Raw genomic sequence first — 16622 nt, 5'->3', positions numbered from 1 at the left:
GTGTCCAAAGGCAAGATCACGGCATCGGTGCAAGGAGTTCACAAGAGATGGGCAAAGTATACTGTAGTGTGTTGCCCAAAATAGTAATTAAAGAAAAACATCAGAATATAGTTCGTCGTCCAAAATGCCATAAAAATGTCATACTTAAGTATGTCATCCAAAATGGCCTAAAAACCTCATAGTATAGTATGTAGTCCAAAGTGGGGCAAAAATATCATACTAAAGCATGTCGTCCAAAATTGCATGAGAAAACATCATACTATAGTATGTTGTCCAAAAAGGCCTTAAAATGTCATAGTATAGTATGTCATCCAAAGTGGCCTAAAAATGTCATATTAAAATATATTGTCCAAAATGCCATACAGATGGCATAAAACTGTCATACGTTGTCCAAAATACAATAACAGTGTCACAGTATAGTATGTCGTCCAAAATAGCATAAAGAATTCATAATATTGTATGTCATCCAAAATGTCATGCTATGGTATGTCGTACAAATGAAATAAACATGTCACACTAAAGTATGTCATCGGAAATTGAATAAAAACATCATATTGTAGTTTTTTGTCCAAAAAAGGGTAAAACCGCCATAGGATAGTATGTCACAAAAAAACTGTCAGAAAAATGTCACACTATAGTATGTGGTCCACAATGGAATAAAAATGACATGGTAGAGTATTTCCTCCCAAATAGTATAATAATGTCATTCTGAAACGTCTTCCAAAATGGCATAAAATGTCATAGTATAGTATGTTGTCCAATTTTGCATAATATATTCATATTATAGTATGTCGTCCAAAATGGCATAAAAACATCACAGTATAAAATATTGTCCCAAATGGCCAAAAAGTGTCATAGTATAGTATGTCGTCCTATATAGCATAACATATTTATACTACAATATATGGTCCAAAATGGAGTTTTAAATGTTTGCTGTAGTATGCCATCCGAAATGGCCATGAAAATGTCCTACTTTGGCATGTCTTCCAAAATAGCCTAAGAATGTCGTTGTAAAGTATGTTGTCCAAAATTGCCTAAAAAGGTCAAACCATAGTATGTAGTCCAAAATAGCCTAAAAGCGCCATACTAAAGTAGCTATGTCATCAAAAATGGCGTAAAAAATGTCATAAAAACATAAATGTCTTTCAAAATGGCAGAAAAACACGATACTATAGTATGTTGTCTAAAATGGCATAAAAACGTCATACTATAGTAAGTTGTCAAAAATGGCCTAAAATTGTTATAGTACGTCAACCAAAATCACATAAAAATGTCATACTATAGTATGTCGTCCAAAATACCATACAAAAATTATACTATAGTATGTTGACTAAAATGCGATAAAAATGTCATAGTATAGTATGTTGTCAAAAATGATCATACAAAAATATGTTGTCCAAAATTGCCTGAAAATGTCATAGTACAGCATACAGCAAATTGGCATAAAAAACATCATCCTATAGTATGTTCTCCAAAATACCATAACAGTGTCATAGTATGATATGTCCTCCAAAATTGCCTTAAAACGTCATACTATGGTAGGTTGTCAAAAATGCCATAAAAATGTCATCTTATAGTATGTCATAGTAAGCATAAGCAGAATAAAGTGAAAAGCATGTTACCCGAATTCCATTTACAAGCACTGACAGAAGTTTACACTTATTTAATCCTACCCCTTCTCCACAACTCAGTCACACATCTACATTTTAATAAACATATTGCATATACACATATACATGCCTATACCCATATGCACCACATATATATATATATATATACACATACATACATACATACATATATAGCACGTCATCAAAAGTGACTCAAAAACGTCATAGTATAGTATTTCATCAAAAATTACTCAAATGCCACAAATACGTCATGAAATGAACCAAAAAAGCCACAAAAACGTCATAGTATAGTTTGTCATAGAAAACAAAAAAACCCAAAACATCATAGTATAGTTTTTCATCAAAAAATGCCACAATAAAGTCAAATTATAGTATGTCATCAAAAATGACCCAAAATGCCACAAATACATTATAGTATAGTATGTTGTCAGAAATTACCCCAAAACGTCATGGAATAGTATGTTGTCAAAAATGACCCAATGCCACAAAATCATCAACAGATAGTATGTTGTCAAAATTTAACCAAAATGCCACAAAAACGTCATAATAAAGTATGTTGTCAAAAATGCCCCAGAAACGTAGTAGCAAAGTATGTCGTCAAAAATGACCCTAAAACATTATGCAATTAGTGTGTCATCAGAAATGACCCAAAAACGTCATAGTGTAGTGTGTCGTCAAACATCAACCAAAATGCCACAAAAATGTCATAGGACACTATGTCGTCAAAAATGCCCCAAAAACTTCATAGTTTAGCATGTCGTCAAAAACGACCCCAAAACGCCATAGTATAATATGTCCTCAAAAGTGACCCCAAAACGTCACAATATAGTATTTTGTCAAAAATGACTCAAAAACTTCATATGGTAGTATGTTGTCAGAAATGACCCTAAAATGTCGAAGTATAGTATGTCATTAAAAATGACTCAAAATGCCACAAAATGTCATAGGACAGTATGTTGTCAAAATGACCCAAAATGCCACAAAAGCGTCATAGTATAATATGTAGTCGGAAAAAAAAACCCCAAAATTTCATAGTATAGTGCGTAGTCAAAAATGACCCAAAAACGTTATAGTGTAGTATATCGTGAAAAATTACCCAAATTGCCACAAAAATGTCAAAGTATAGTATGTCCTCAAAAATGACCCAAAATGCTCCCAAAATGTCATGGGATAGTATGTCATCACAAATGACCAAAAATGGCAAAAAAAAGGTCATGGGATATAATTTCGTCAAAATTGACCTTAAATGCCACAAACATGTCATAGTAAAGTATGTCCTCAAAAATGACATAAAATGCCAGGAAAAGGTCATATGAAAATTTCTCATCAAAAATGCCACAAAAACATCATAGTATAGTATGTCGTCAAAAATTGCCCAAAATGCCACAAAAACCTCATAGTGTGGTATGTTGTCAAAAACGACCCAAAAACATCATAGTATAGGACACTGTAAAATATGAACCAAAATAACCCCAAATGTGTCTTAGTATTATCTATCATCCAAAATGGCATGAGAACGTCGTGGTATAGTATGTTATCCAAAATGCTATCATTTGGGAAGTTTCTGGGGTTGTTTTGGCATCTTTAAGGGGACTGGGTTGCACTTTTGCCATGACATCATTAGTAGTCTAAAATAGTGCTTACAGCCATGGTGTTAGCAAAGTTTGATTGACCCTTTGCTTCACCTTTTTCAATCCAGAATTACACATTTGCCATTTAAACGTTTTAAGAATGAGGACTTGAGTTTGCTAACCTAATGTGAGTCTGGCTAATGGAATGTCTGGCTGATAGGGTCACAGGCATGTGAACTTCACCAGATCCATAAAGAGCTGGACAGAGCAGTTTAACTCTGATCGACCGATGGGGCTTAGTCCATACAAGGTGCAAGGTACGTTTATTAGGCATTTTTTAAATCTAGTGAGTCTCACCGCCTGGGAAAAGAACCCGCTCCATAGTCTGGTGGTTCGGCAGCGGAGAATTCTGTATCTTTTTCCAGATGGCAGCAGGTTTAACAGGCTGTGGCTCGGGTGGCTGCTGTCTTTCAGTATCCTTTGGGCTCTGTGTAGACACCTCACTTCACCAAGGTCACTGATGGTCTGTAGATGGTAACCACTGATGTTCTGGGCAGTTTTAATCATCCGCTGTGGAGCCTTCCTGTCCTGTGCCGTGTACTAGTTTGTAATGTTTCCAGTCAGTATGCTTTCTACTGACCCTCTGTAGAAGTTGTTGCTCTGGAATTTAACCTTCCTAAGTTTCCATAGGAAGAAGGGGCCTTTTCTGTGCTTTTTTTAACCTGGGTGGTGATGTGTGATGACCAAGATAGGTTCTCAGTGATGGTGATTCCAAGGAATCTATAGCTGTTCACCTGCTCCACGTCAGCTTCACTGATGTAGACAGGAGTGTGTGTCTTTGCCTCCTTCTTTCTAAAATCAACAATCAGCTCCTTGGTTTCACTGACATTGAGCAGTAGGTTGTTCTCTGTGCAACACTTGATTTACTACCAGTATGAACTCTCATTGTTTTTTGTAATACAGCCGATGATGGTGGTGTTGTCCGCACACTTCACAATAGAGTTATCCTGATGTTTGGGAGCGCAGTCATGGGTGTGCAGTGTGAACATACTGCTGAGTTGTTCTTAAGCAAGGCACCAAACCCTTGACTGCTCAGGGTAGAATGGCGTGAGATGGACAGGTGGTTTGTTGTAGTGTCCGCAGTGATGCAGGAGTTGTGTTGGACTGTTGTGGTGAAGAAGGAGCTGAGCCGGAAGGCGTAGCTCTCAATTTACCAGTCCATCTATGTTCCAACCCTCATCTATGGTCATGAGCTCTGGGTAGTGACCGAAAGGATGAGATTGCGGATACAAGTGGCTGAAATGAGTTTCCTCAGCATGGTGGCTGGGCTCGCCAGGAGAGATAGGGTGAGGAGCTCGAAGTAGAGCCACTGCTCCCTCGCACCGAAAGGGAGTTGAGGTGGTTCGGGCATCTCATCAGGGTGCCCCCTGTTAGAGGTTATTCGTGCATGTCCAACTGTTAGGAGGCCCAGAGGCAGACACGCTGGAGTGATTACATATCTCGTCTGGCCTGGGAACACCTCGGGGTCCCCCCAGGACGAACTGGAAAGTGTTGCTGGGGAGAGGGACATCTGAAATGCTCTTAACAGTCTGTTGCCCCTGCGACCCGGCCTCGGAAAAGCGGATGACAATGGATGGATGGATGGATGGATGATTGGTTGATGAATTTAAATTTTTCGTTTTCCAGACATCAAGATGATCAACTCTGAAAATGTAACATATGTACATATTTTTGTCAATAACCATCTTAAAACTATGAAACCTGGGTCTTCATCACTTTTCTCCTGCTGCTCTTAAACACTTTTCTCAAGTATTTAAACCTTTGAACCATGAGGAAATTGGTTTGAATTCTTTCAAAAACATGGAAAGAAAGGCAATGAGCAACCTGGCAAGAAATGGCCTGCAAATTGCAAGAAGTTAATAAAATTATTAGAATTAGGTGAAGAAAAATGTCCGGAAAACTATACTTAAAATTGTCATAATTATATATTGAAAATTACGTTACTAGTGTTACTATAATTTTTAAGTATTTTTTCCATTTCACTTCCTTTTTTGTTTTTGCCTTTTCCTTTAATTTGTGAAAATTTCCAGGTAATTTTTGTTGTACATTTGACTAATTTCTTTCTATTTTTGGGGTCATGTCCTCTCAAAGAGTTAATAACCTAAAAAAATGTGTACACAGCTCCAAAGTCAACAGATTTATTTCCTTTAGCACTGAAGTTGTTCACAGTAACATCACAAGGGAATACATTGCCAGTGGTTATCCTGCTCAGTAGAAGCGCTCCGTGCTCCGAGTCCATTCTGTGTGCTCTGGATTCCCCCAATAGAAAAAGAGAAAAGCGAACAATGAAAGGTATTGCTTTAATTTCTCTCTCCGATGAGCCTACAGCCACCCAGCTGGTGAGCGAGCCGATTGCCAGAGAGCTCCCTCTTTGAGAGAATGAGTAAGGAGGATGCATTGCACGGTTACTGTGTGGGCACAGTAATCAAAAAGGAGGAAGAGGGCAAGATGACGGCAATAGAAATCAAATAAAAACAGTAGAATAAAAAAGGCAAATTAAAACAAATGTGCATAAAGAACATAAATACATAAATAAATGTGGAGAGAAAAAGGGAACAGGAGAACAATTCCAACGACGACATGCAAAGAAAAGACGAATGCTGAACATGCAAACAACCGTACAAGGTCAAAGCTAAGAGTAGGATCCCCTTGGTTTTTTAAATAAGCTTGTCAGTAAACTTGGCTTATTTACAGAGTGAGTGTTTGGTGAGATCTGAGTCATCATACACACGGGGTGGGGGTGAGGGGGGCACAATTTTCAACAAAGGGTTTGTTCCTCCCAGAGAGGCTAAGTCTACATTCTTAAATTACGGTAAATCATTTTCCAAACATATATTACAGGTTTCTCTCGTCAATAAGCGGAGAAAAGGAACTCACAAACGTTTTTTTTTTCTTGCTGATCAAATAACTTAAACATAACAAAAATATCCTTAAATAATTTGACGTTAAGAAACATTCTCTACATCTTTCATATAAATAACTGCAAATAAATTAATAACCAAAGTGACAAAATACAATAAAGTACAAAAATATACACAGCAGTTCAATATTGTAAAAATTATAATGGAAATTAAAAATACGCTGACATTTTGTTACTGAACCCAGAATATGACTCACTTGTCAGAAGTGCAAAAAAGGAAAAAGGAGACATTTAATCGAAGAGGCCCCGTCACACCAGGCAGAGGTGCAGCAATATGTCAAATAGAAGCTGGTGAGATAACTGCTAACTGCCAGCCTGCTGGAACATATCCATGTTATTCAGTTAAAATATCACTGAGTTCCTATTTTCTCTGCACTGGGCTGTTTATCGAGCCTGGTAAGACCATCCTGATGACATGCGCTCAAAATTCTGCTTCACTCTGCATTTCGGTCTGGACTTTCTACTGCCCCAAACACTTTCCAGAAATTACAATCCAATCAGAGCCAATTAGCGATCCACACCATAGCTGATGATGTAACCTATCATGATATTACAGTATGCCAGGGTTTTTAAAAATACCCATGGTATGTTTTCCATTACCATCACAAATACAGTCAATCCTTTTTCTATTAAACTCACTGTATGTAGTGCACAGCATGCACCACCAGAGCTCAGTCTCTGTTCTCTACTGGTGGAACAGGCAGCTAGGCTGGAAGACACTGTGACACCTAGTGGTGGAGGGAGAAGTTACAGGACTGTAAACAGCCCATGGCCAGCAGGCAAAGAGAGACCATGGGGAATAACGGCATGTTTTTAAAAAAAATCTAACCAAAACACAGCTGCTGTTTGTTGGAACAGTGACCTTACTAACTACATTACTAACAAAAGTAACCAAAACGGTCTGGATAAGTTTTGTTTTATTTCTGTTGAGTTTGAATTAAGTGTGTTTTTTGATGTGTTAACGCGGCAACTAAGCCTTTTCAGTTATCAAGAGCAAGTTGAATCCAGAAGTTGTATGGTTGTATTTCTCTCTGTATTTCTATTATGTATTTATTCGTCTGAAAAGCTTAAAGTAAGTAGTGTACTCGCCATTAGGGTGGGTTGAGTTAGTGCTGCACACTGTTACATACCGTATACCCCAGTGACATTTCAGGGACAAATGAAGGAATGAATATTATAAACCGGTCAAGACTAATGCAGGCTGCTTCTTGCAAAACAGTAATGTCGGTTTTCGAAGCAACAAGTAATAACTCCAACATTAGTAAACACAGCAATAAGTTAAGCTACTGCAGAAATAGAGTCAATCGCACTACTGGAGGAGCAGATATGAGAGGCTGCAGAGCTGGGGATCACGTCCATACAGATAGGTGTTCACAATGCTTCAGACAGACAACAAGGACACTGCCAGTTGGTATTCAGCAGTCCAGGGGCAGCTGGCTGCTGATTGAGAAATGCTGAAATATGTTTGGAACACATTGGCTGCAGTCTGTCAAAGGGAGTAATCCCACCCAATGAAAAATTTTTGGGCAGCAGAAAGTCCGAACTGATACAGAGAGACAAACAGAACAGTTATTTCTGATTTATTTAATTATAACAATACTTTGCTTAACTTTATTCTAGCAATACTTTATTTAACTTCATTTCAATAGTATTTTATTTAACTTTATTTTAACAGTACTTTATTGACTTCATTACTGTTGTTGCTTTATTAAACTTTATTCTAACTGTACTTAATTTTTAGAATTTTGCATTTTTGTAGTCTGAAGTACTTCAAAGGAAATGTCAAAATATAAATATATATATGTTGTGGATTGTGATATGGCCTAAAAATTATTTAAAGTCATATTGTACAACCCTTTCTCACATCATCAGGATGTTTTACCAGGCTACCATTTATTACCCCTGACTTTTTTTTACCTACCTTAAAATGCATATTTTTACTATTGACTGGTGTCTCAAAACTGTCTGCACAAACAATACCGCTGTTATGGGGCAGTTTGTATTCCAACAGAGGAGTTCAAATCCTACCAAGCTACTATAGCTATAGCTATAGCTCCCTTCAAGGTTGAATCTGTCAAAGTAGCTCATTATTGGCCAACGACACAATTTCGTATCCAACTTAACAAAACTTGAAGTTTACTTTGCCGCTGCGAGTGAATCCACTCATCGTAGGAATTCCACTGAAATGAATAAATTTCACCATAAAAATTAGCCGTTTAAAATCCGGGTGTGACCAGGCCTACACAGGAATACTAAACAAATTATGGCAACACAACTCTAAAACATAATGTCACAACTACACTTTTTATACATACGCAACATTATTTAATCTGTACAACAGAATAGATCATTCATTTATGTAATATCACACCCCTTGTCACACATTTATGGGTGACCTTTCAGCTTCAAGAACCCATTTTAGAGAAATGCCACAGAGCCAGAAATCCTGCTGTTCACAAAGAAAGACGACAATAAAAAGAACTACAATCCAGCCAGCGCTCGTCCATCCGTCCATCTCCTCATCATCTCTGTCGCTCCTTGCTTCTTGTTTGTCAGCATGTGCAAGTTGTTACATCCCGCAAAGAAGTTTGTGTGGAGGAGTACATACAATATGTGTGTTCTTTATGTACATGTGGGAGAATTGGCAGAACGAGAAAAGAGGAGGGGTGTGTGTGTGTGTGTGTGTGTGTGTGTGTGTGTGTGTAGACTGACAAACATCACTGTCTTTAAGGCTTTTTTTTCTTTTTACAACTCTTCTGAGATGTCTCTATGTTTGGTCTTGGGGGGGCGAGTGGACTCTACTGATGCGGCCGAAGAAAGGACTCGAGGAGAGAGAAAGGGGAAAAGGAAGTGAAGTGGGAAAAGGAAGGGGGTCCTCTGTCTTTTCTTCTCTTGGTGGTGGCGGGCTGCTGTCGGCCGGTCTCGAACAGCCGCCGAGGTTAATAGTTATTATGGATGATCCCTGGTGGCAGAGACAAGTCAAGCCATCACACATGTGAGGAGGACACACACCCACTGAAAGACCCCCGAGGACACAGAGAGGGACAGAAGGTAGGGACAACAAAGCTACATTTGCTACTTATTGTAAAATACTGATCAACTTTTAAACTTCGATAGCCATTCCCATTATACAGTACAAAAGTTATAGGCAAAAAGTAGATTTTTCTTTTGACTCCTAACTAAAGGGCAAAATTAGCAGCTCTCCTTGTCCTTCTCCTGTTTAATGACCTGTCACTGCTCTTCTCTAGTCATGCACAGCTACTGCTCCTTATGGTTGCTCTTGTGTCCTGTTGCTGGCGGCCATCTTTGTTTTGTCTTTGCCGGGGGGGCATTTAGAGTCATTGGGTGGGGGCTGGTTGGGCTTGCTGCTGGGGGCATGCTTAGCGGGGGAGCTAGGCGTGGCTGGGGCACCAGGGGAGTGGGACGCTTGGATGTTCTTCTCGTCTGAAAAAAGCTGTTTAATTACGTCAAAGAAGTTACTCAACGGGCTGCCTACACAGACGGGAAGAAAAGAAAAAAGAGAGAGAGAGAAAGAGAGAGAGAGAGAGAACAAACAACAGATGAGCAATGGGGTTAACATGAGGAGAGGAGGAGGAGGTAATGGAGGGATGAGAGGAGGAGTGGAGCTGGAGGAAAGGAGACTCTTTAGCCGAGGGAGAAGGGGAAGGATTTGTTGGGTTGTCCAGGCTGGAGGAAGGGGAGGTAACACTAGTGATGGCTGAATGAAGCCTCATTAACCATTGTCTTTATTGTCTGAGCCAATTAGATGGCACTCTTGATTTAAAAAAAAAAAAAAGCTCAAGGAATTATAAATCTATGTAATTTTAACTCTTTGTTGAACAGAGAGTGCCATCTAGTGGACTCAGAAAATAAAGAAAATTGTTTCAGAGGCTTGGCCATCATTAGGTAACACCACAAGGATCCCACACAGGTGAGACAAGTGAGTCACATCCCATTTTTTTTAGAGGGTCAGAATATTAATATCAACATCTATAGCTTTGGCTTCAGAGTCTCAGTTTCCCCTGCTGAGAGCTAACAGGGCCATTGGAAGACAGTTCAGGTATCATTCAGTACCAGAGATTCACGGTGAAGAAGAGAGCCGTTGTGGCGCTTTGAGGACCACAAGCTGACTGCCATCTAGTTCCATTGTATTAGAGAGAAGGCATATGTCTTTACAGCCGATATTGCCAACACTCAGCAACTCACACCAAAAATGTCTAGTCCAATAAATAGCACTACAAGTAAGAAGAAAATGTGGATTTTTGATTTGGAGTGAACTGTCCCTTTAAGTGCTGTTTCTAATAAAGGGAACACATGAAGGGAACACCACCTAAAATTAAGAATTCCAATATGTTATTTCCATGGCCTAAGAAAAGTCATAAGTATAAAATCTGGAGCTGCTCCATAGATAATGAATGGGAGACTGATTTTAAAGGCCCACGGAATGTTTATTTTCTTTTTTACACCCATTTGTGTTTTATTTAATTGTGAAAAAGAGTAGTTCATAGTTCCCCTTTAAATTATATTAAATTGGCTTTAAAAAAAAAGTTGTGAGATTCAAAAAGCATTGGGATGGACCTCCATCTATCAAACTGAGTTCAAAAAACGTAGTTTCAAAAAGCTTTTTGATAAGAAAATATATGTTCAAAATAATTTTTAGCCTGTCCATGAGGCCTAATGCTTGCACAACTTTGACAAGTACAATAATTATCTGCTTAAATATTAAGAGAATATCTGTATCAACTGTTTCACCTTGTTAAAATACCACTATTAGCAGGCAAATGTTTTATTTTTTAGCGAGAAATTTGCCTAAAATGTCGAATTTTGCATGTACAGCTATCTCAAACAATTTCACTGGCTGTACGATTACATAGAAAAGTAATTGAAGAGATGAATAAATGTAGATCTCCTGAGGGAAGGTTTGCAAATTAAACCCTTTTCACCTTTAAATTTTGTGTTAGCTGATCGGTGCTAATGTTGCCAGCTAGCTTATGATAATAGCCTTATAGAAGTACACTGACTATTTGGACGAAAATAACCTCGATGTTTATTGCTATGGTTGTTACTGTCAGTTTTTCATACACATTTTTACCAAATAAATTTTCCATGACTTTTCCATGACTTTGGGGCATTTTTTACAGACCATAACATTCAATTGAAAACAACTGTTGATACTTCTTATCAGTTCTTTTTCATTATTTAAAATAAATAATTAAAGAAACAAACAAAAAAACAATTAAGTCAAACATGATTAAAACTGAATATTTAAGTCAAAGTAGTACGGACTGTCTGTTATTTATAAGAGGGGACAGGCAGTGCAAAAAAGGAGAGGCATATGTCTATAATTTTTTAAGCAATGGGGAAGGACTAATGTTTTTCATTTAGGCTCAGGGGAAGGGGCATACAAACTTTTAATGTCTGTATTTTGTATTATTTTACCCCAGATTTTTAAAAAGAAAACATATGTTCCTGTGGTTTGCAAGGCATGTTTTCTTTAAAAAAGTTTTTAGCCTTTTTTTCAATTTTTTTTCAAGAGAACATTTGGAATTATTAATATTATTATTATTATTATTATTATTATTATTATTATTATTGGTGTTGGTGAGTTCTAAATGAAACATATTTTTTTATTTTTATAACTTGTTTTAAGTGATTTTTGAAGAAAACAAGCCTTTCAAACACATGTGGACATGTTTTCTTTCAAGAATCACCAAAATGGCACCATTTAACTAAAAAAAGAAATTGTTGGATTTTCAAATTTCTGAAATTAGGTTTATGAAACAGATTTCCATGACTGGTAATTGCTATTTGCAATTTCTATGTGACTTTACCTTTTTTTCATGACTGTACTAATCTTGAACTTTTTGGTCTTTTTCTAGATGATGTATTTTGTAATGCAGAAATATGCTACACACATTCTTCAGAGTCTGTGCTTTCATTATGCTCTCAGATTTTGACAGGACTGTTTTGTCCTTATGAATGTCTTCCAAAACTCCTGTTAAGCCTCCATCATATTAACAACCATCCGTTAAGACAAAGACTCTTTGGTAAGAGCTTTAAAACAGTCATGAGTGAATAAAAACATGCAACACTATGGCACAGAACACACATTGATACACAGTCATTGCCGAGGTTAGTCTTCAAACAGTGTGTCCCTGCAGTGATAAAACAGCTTGTCCCCTTTGTTTCTTGCTGATGAACAGTACTTAATCTGACTTGCTGTAAGAACTTACCATTACTCCTCTTCATCAACACAGTGAAGTGTGCGTTTCTGCTGTCTCATGTTTGTTTCAGTGATTTCAAATATGGAAAGTTAACGACAAGGGTGGAAACAACCCAGGATCAAGCAGTACACCATGCAAGGGTTACCCAGGTCAGTTGAGAGCCACGCCCCCATGCACGCACGCAGGCAAGCAGGCACGCACGCACACAGGCACGCACAGACACACACACACACACACACACACACACACACACACATTCATGCAATTAAATATACAGCTCTTATTGAGTCATTCAATCTTCCTATTGAGCTTTAGACAACAAACAGGGAGCAACAGTTTAAGTGGCCACTAACTAACCTCTGGAGATCTTTAGTAAAAAAATTAGTAAAGGATCTTTATTTTTATGTCAACCAGCAGTTGATATAAATAATATCTTGTTTCATGTCCCTCCATGACATGTGCCTTAGATCTGAAGCCACTATCAATACAGTTTCAATCAACTAATTGATCAATTGTTTGAGTTATTTTTAATGTGAACAACCTTTTCAATTTTGATTCCACTAAAGATCCTAAAACAGAAAAACTGCACATATGTACTGTCTCTCATACTCTTTGGTAATGTGGAGTGTAATGAACACCGCAGAATCTACGTGCTGCTGGCACACATTATGTCAGTTTCTAAGAAAGTGTCAATAGTTTCAATAGTGAAAATGCTGAATTCCCTCAAGGGGCTGTTGCCCAGTCTGCAGAAGAAACTGTTGGCACTGTATGCTTCTGCAAACCACAAACACATTGCATTTGCACGCCATAATGTATCATATCAATATTTTTAAAGTGACGTAAAATATAAGCAGACTTTGTGATTGGGAGGTAGATGGCCTGGCACCTCACTGATTAAGACCAACAAACAACCAAACTAGTTCTGGTCTAGCAAGTCATTTCTGCATTTCGGCAGTGGCTTTTCAGCCCTCAGACTTCAGTGTTTTGTTGAGACCCATAATCCCTGTTTTCCAGCAGGAATAGTGCCACAAAAAGTGGTTGTGGCTGGAGGCATCATGTTGTCAAGTTCTCCATCTGTCAAATTCTGCCTCTGCCACAACGCAATATCTCAAGAACACCTTGAGGAAATATCCTCAAATTTGGTACAAAGGTCCACTTGAACTCAAGAATGAACAGCCTAGAAATTGGTTGTTGAAGGTCAAAGGTCAAGGTAGCTGTGACCACATCATCATTACAAAACACATGTTTTTGGCCATAACTCAAGAATTCATATGTAAAAATAAGTGCTGCTGTGAGGGAAATTAAGTGTAAAGCATCCATGTTTTCACAGACGTGGATGTAAATTGTAAGTGCAATGTGACTGAGGTGAATGACTGAGGCATACAACCGCGAGAAAGTCATTCTAGTTTACCAAGAAATTGCTGAGTTTCCTGCTGGGATTGCGCCCCCAAAACAGGTATATTCCTTACTATAACAATATGGGTTTTGTGCTGAAACCTCTCCAGTTAAGCAGTTGTTGTTGAAATGTAAATTTCAGTGTATCTGGAACATAATGACATACAAATGTAACGTATCGATGATGTGCAGAGGGCAGTGCAAACATTTATACTGACGACAAGGTTAAATAGAAGGTATTTCTAAAGAAAACAATGAACTAGATTTATTAACACAATTCAATGACTGGACACAGACACAGACAGACACAGACACACACACACACACGCACACACACACACACACACACACACACACACACACGTGTTAGTGCAAAAAGGGTATGTTGGTGACAGGCCTCCGGGATGTTGCCAGTGTGTGTTAAAAGCCAGAGATAAGGTGTTTTTGCTGGGAGCTCCCAGTTGCTCTGGGTCTTACCACGCTTGGAGGATTTACTGGGCAAAGAAGCAGAGCGCTGAGAGCCATCTGAGAGCAGAGGACAGTGTCAGAAACACCAACCCACTCACTGAGGCCCAGTGCTTCATCATTATCATTCAGCTGACAGAAAACATTTGCAGCACACTGGCTGATACATGACACCTCCCCTAAAGTTTAAAGGAGAACTGCAGACACAGTGAATGTTCAGCTATATGTCACAAATTCCAGAGTTTAAACACAATGAATTAGGGGTAGTGCATGTTCAGTGTTTCTGTCACTGGTAATTCTGACAGATTTGTGTCTACAGATTGATGACAAAAATGTAACATCTCCACACCTCATGCTGATCCATGGGTGGACAACTAAGTGCCACTGAACTGTATGTATGTTGAAAGAATCGTGCACAGTTAGTTATTTTCAGAAGTCACTGGCCAGATGTGCTGTCTGGGGTGGAAGGAACATCTGGCTAAACAAACTTTAAGGGATAGTTCTGATCTTTTAAAGTGGGGTTCTAAGGGGTACTTATCAATGGTAAATGTATTACCAGCCAGCGCACCCCAGCTTGGAGAAGTAGGCTGAAGTACTAACACAGAAGCTGTGTACTGCTCCGTTTAAGCGCAGACTATATTTAGAATATTCTCACTTCTTAACCTTGCTGTTAGATAAGGTGAAGATGGTTTCATCTCTGATGGTGAGATGAACTTGTTCAATCGCTCTCTTCCAAGCAGACTCCACTGACAAATCATTTGAGGTCGCTGAACACAGGAGCTGCTGGTCCACTGCTGCCTTAATAAATTATTTTGTTTGTGTTATAATGTGACTTTGGCATTTAAAAGGATTTGGTCATACAATCACACAATAACACAAACTAAATTAACTAATCAAGTCAGAAGTATACTTGCCGCTCCTGTGTTCTGGGAGCTAAAATGTTTGATTTTTCACAATGGAGTCTGGTGGCTTTGATAAGAACCTAAATGGGGAACTGGAGCTATAACTGGCTTCCCCATCAGAGAGGACTGTCTGACAACAAGCTAAAGCAATGAAAAATGGGCCTTTACTTAGGTGGCTAATATATGTTTTACTGCTACCTATGTCCAGAGCAGTACATTGCTTAGCTTCCATGTTGGCACATCTACCATTTCTCCAAACTGGGGGCAGGCCAACGGCATACACTAAGTACAGATAAGTGCCTCTTAAAACCCCACTTTAAAAATTCCCAACTATCCCTTTGAAGTAACGTTTAAAGTTTTGATGAGGGTGGATGAACATGCTAAAAGACATTTCAGAATCCTTGTACTATGATGTTCTTGTGTCTGATTTAAATGTTAACACTGCAGCTCGTCCTGTTTTGATTAAAAAAAAAAAAAAAAAAGATATAGGTTACTCTGTCAGGTTGGTCAGATGACCAACATTTCTCCAACTTTTGGCAATCACAGTTTTAGGCTTGGAGATTGAAATTTGGCATGGAGGTCAAATGTGTGTGTGTGTGTGTGTGTATGTGAAGGTGTGTGTTTGTGTTCAGCTACAGTAGCTTTCCCAGTTGAAAAAGAAAAACCCTGAATGAACAGAAATGTGCGACATACAAGTTGTTAACTCCACTGAAAGCTAGCGACCGATATTACGGTGTGCAGACTCCACCTACTTTGCACTGCTGGCATACGCCGGTTTGATGATGGTACGCTCACAGTGTTCATGCCAATTGACAAAAAGGGCAATGTGTGGATAATCACAGCTTTTTAGGTTCATGCATACTTATTCACAAAATGATTTGGTTCTGCCATAAGAGATCGATATGTCTTTCCTTGTCTTACTAAATGAGGAATAAATGTAGGTCAGTTCTGGAACGTGTTTGACGCAAAAATACACACAATATTTTAGACAGGAGACTCTGAGACACAGACTGAAAATTCACTGTGGCAGATGTTACCTTTAAAATCCATATGCTACTGCATTAACACAAACATTACCTTACATTAACTAACACACACACACACACACACACACACAAAGAGGCAGTCAGGTTTATATGCGTGTGGAGCTGTTATGTTTACGTTTCATCAAACATGCAAATTATCTGCCTCCAAGAGATGAGCAAACACACACACACTGTGTTTGCTTGCTTATGAGTTTGTCACCGTGACATACAGTAGAGCATGCTTTCAGTTGAGTTTATCAGTAAACACACAATAGTGTAAGAATGGCAGCTCACCCAGAACCATCAGCACACACACACAGTCTGGCTGCCTCTGCTCAGCCTGGCTCAGCTTGGCCACTTGGATGCTGCAGTGTGCCAAACTCTGTGTGTGCATGGTTCTGGTTGGCATTTCATTCAGCATGCAAGTCA

At 38.6% G+C, this 16622-nt stretch overlaps 1 pseudogene; it reads right to left on the bottom strand.

The window, feature by feature from the left end:
• Nucleotides 1-9406: 9406 nt before the first annotated feature.
• The window catches only part of LOC121942092, a 223479-nt pseudogene continuing 216263 nt past the window's right edge, over nt 9407-16622 (bottom strand).

The sequence above is a fragment of the Plectropomus leopardus genome, chromosome 1 (assembly GCF_008729295.1).
Source record: "Plectropomus leopardus isolate mb chromosome 1, YSFRI_Pleo_2.0, whole genome shotgun sequence".
Classification (NCBI taxonomy): Eukaryota; Metazoa; Chordata; class Actinopteri; order Perciformes; family Serranidae; genus Plectropomus; species Plectropomus leopardus.
Note: the sequence above shows the minus strand (reverse complement) of the source record. Positions and strands in the feature narration are given on the sequence as shown.